The 3,335-nt window shown below is 38.4% G+C and overlaps 1 pseudogene across 1 annotated transcript; it reads right to left on the minus strand.

Moving 5' to 3' along the window:
* Positions 1-637: 637 nt before the first annotated feature.
* Positions 638-2,877, minus strand: LOC148852601 (nucleolar GTP-binding protein 1 pseudogene; annotated as a pseudogene). Its single transcript, XR_016099440.1, has one exon. The product of XR_016099440.1 is annotated as a nucleolar GTP-binding protein 1 pseudogene (transcript).
* Positions 2,878-3,335: the final 458 nt, after the last annotated feature.

Genomic DNA, 3,335 nt, shown 5'->3' on the forward strand with positions numbered 1-3,335 from the left:
GAGGCTTAATCTCAACCCTCATCTCTTTTGAAATAAATGAATAAAAGCAGAACCACAATACACTTATGCAGCAATGATAATAATAATAAATAAATGATAATAATGACAAAAATAGTATAAGAATAAGATTACATGTATTTACAAGTAAGAGAATAAAGTGGATTCAAAGAGAAAAACAAAAATGAATGAATTGACAAAAATGGTATTAGAATGGCAATGATGTAGTAGAAGTGCTAATAAAGAAATAATAGAATATTAAAATATTAATAAACTAATACAAAATTAAAAAATTTCAGTTGATTCCGATTCCGACTTCAAATGAACCACACAGCAATGATTGGAATCTGACTCCAATTTTCATTTGAACCAAACAGGCGTCGGGAATAGGTGATTCTGGTTCCAATTACAGGGGATTCCGATTCTGATTCCAATTCTGATACTGGCTGTGAACCAAATGGACCCTAATTTATTTTCAGGTACCACTCAGAACTCTCATTTTCATCTAAAGTGAAACCAATTCTGACTGTCATCATAAGAGGGAATGAGTTCATTTGAAATCCAGAAGACCAAAACGCAATTATTTCATTCCAGGTGTTCCAACACTACACTGCTAAATGGTTAACAAAACACAAAATGACTATGTGAAAGCAAAGAGAAAAAGAACCTTAGAGCAAATAATCAAACTATGATTGTGAAATTCGACAATAAAACTTAAAAAATGCATTGAAGTGGTTAAAGGAGGACACATAATCAAGACTGAGTAACAACATATACAGTTAAAAGAAGCGAACATAATGATTAGAGATAAATATTGGAGTATTACAAACAACAACAAAAACAGTTCAAAAAGAAACAAACATAAATATCTGCTAGTTTTTCCAATGGAGCGCTTCCCAGAGAATAAGTGCTTGGGTTTCAAAGTTGGAATGACCCTATCTGCCTCTCCCCGCCGAGCATCCTTGTTCCTTTTCTTGACAGATTTCTTAGCAAGTTTTACAGCTTTCACTTTCTGTGCAGAATCCTTAAAGCCCTCTCCTGGAACAACATCACTAGGTGAGCGTGACCTTGACCTTGATCTTGATCTAGATCTCATACGTAGCTTCTTGCTAGGTAGATCAGCATCCATATCCATAGCATCACCATCATTATCTTCCCTGGACAATGATCGCTCTCTCTTCCGGCCCCTCCTAGAGACAGACCTGCTGCGTGCCCGGTTAATGGCTGAAGTGGGGTCAAGCCCCAATGCAGACAGCTGCCTCCCCATCCTCTCTGATGTGAATTTCCTGTCTTTATCAAATTTTCTTGGTATAGTATGCCTACTCTCTGCAGTGCTCTTCTTGATCCTATGCTGTTGAATGAGCAAGCTTTTTTTCTTCCTAATTTCGGCCAAGGCTTCTTGCTCTTCTGGAGTTCACTCCTTACCACCCATCTCAAAATCATCATCATCGGCTTCCTGTTCAAGCCGGAGCCCCTCTTCCCTCTCCAACTCCTCAAGTCTATGCAAGATGTCTGGATCAATAAAGTCTGCGACATTGTGACCATTATATCTTCTTTCCATTCATCATTTGCTAAGATATAATTCTTCCTCAAGTTAGCTGAGTAAACACCAGCCCCACCATTCTCATTCTCCAAATCTTTTTCAACTTTCCTCTTCTCTTTTTCTGTTGCTGCCTTAGCTTTGGCTTCCAAAACTGCCTGCAGAATACAAGGTGGCCTTTCCTTCTGATCCCGTGGCTTTGGGATTGCAACATGAAAACGATTCAGGCAATCATTCATCTTCTTTGACTTCATCTTTATTTCTACACGTTGATTCAATAGTCTCTCACAGGCTGCATTCTTTACAGCTATGACTCCATCCTCGGTCAAAGTACTCATAGTCGAAAGGACACCATCATCATTAATAGCCTCAACACCTTGACCTATAACAGTTTTCATAGCTTCATCTTTCATCTCCATGACCAACTTCTTGTCTTCATCAGAAAGTCCATCAAATGGCTGCAGATCTGTCTTGTTGCAGACAATAATTAGTGGTTTGTTCATAAACAATGACTTGATACTGTGGAAGAGAGCAGCCTGCTGAGCAATGCTGTACCCACAAGATCCAGATATATCCAGGAAAAATAAGACAGCAGCTTGAAGGTGGGCCAGAGTAGTGATGCTGCACATCTCAATGATGTTACGATCCTCAAAAGGACGGTCCAATATCCCTGGAGTATCAATCACCTGGTATCTTAAGTATTTATAGTCAGTATGACCAACAAAGAGAGACTTTGTGGTGAATGCATATGGCTGTACATCCACATCAGCTCTAGTGATCTTGTTGATAAATGAGCTCTTGCCAACATTTGGATACCCACAAATCAAGATTGTCCGGGTGTTTGGGTCAATTGAAGGTAGCCTTGCCATGTGTTGTCTTATCTGCTCTAGGTAGGCCAAGCTAGGACCAATACGTTTGATCACCGTACACATGCGTCCAAGTGCAGCGACCTTCAGACATTTGCATCTATAGAGTGAATCACCATACTTCAACAGCCTAACATAATCCTTTGCGATCTTACCAATGAGATTCCTTGCAGTGTTGATATGGCTTAAAGCAAGCTTATAGTGATCTTTATTATAAAGCACATGGAGAAGGTCTCCATAGAATGGATGTATGTCATCCAGCCTAGGAAACTCATCAATGATGGTAGAAAGCTTCTCGTGAAAGTTCTGTTGAGTGAATTTCACTTTACGCATGTAGAATTGACGAAGGCGAGAGATGGCATAACCCTTGTGGACAACAGTTGGGGTCTGACGCTGGGTGCGGGAGAGGATGATGTCAATGAAGTTCTTCCCACTGGGGACAACAGTGATCTTCTTGAAGTTGTATTGCACCATTGTTCAGGTTTCTGTTTACAATGCAGAACACAAAAATGAATTGGAAAAGTATTAGGGAGGGGACAAGTGCTGGAAAAGATACAGTTTATGTTATTGAATATTTATCAAATAGTTCATATCAATAAATGATTAAAACATTTGATTCACATTGGACTCAGCAACTGGTCCATGAAATGGCAAGCATATTAGTTCTACAATGGTACAAGAATTGTTTCATGAGTAGAACAGAAAACAGAATTACATGTAATCAAACTTCAGAGAAAGTAAAAAAAATGGTTAAATGAAATAAAATGATTTTTCCCTACTGAAATTGGTAAGAGAAACAATACATGCTTGAATATTAGTATATTACAGACATGGAGAATATACTCATCAAACAACAAGGAACCAATAACCTGTTTCAGTCCAATAAAAAACCTAAAAAGGTCAAGTATTCACAAAAATAGAGACAAAAAGAA

This window comes from Nelumbo lutea, chromosome 5, assembly GCF_056320005.1.
Source record: "Nelumbo lutea isolate HS-2025 chromosome 5, American lotus-T2T, whole genome shotgun sequence".
In the NCBI taxonomy this organism is placed as follows: Eukaryota; Viridiplantae; Streptophyta; class Magnoliopsida; order Proteales; family Nelumbonaceae; genus Nelumbo; species Nelumbo lutea.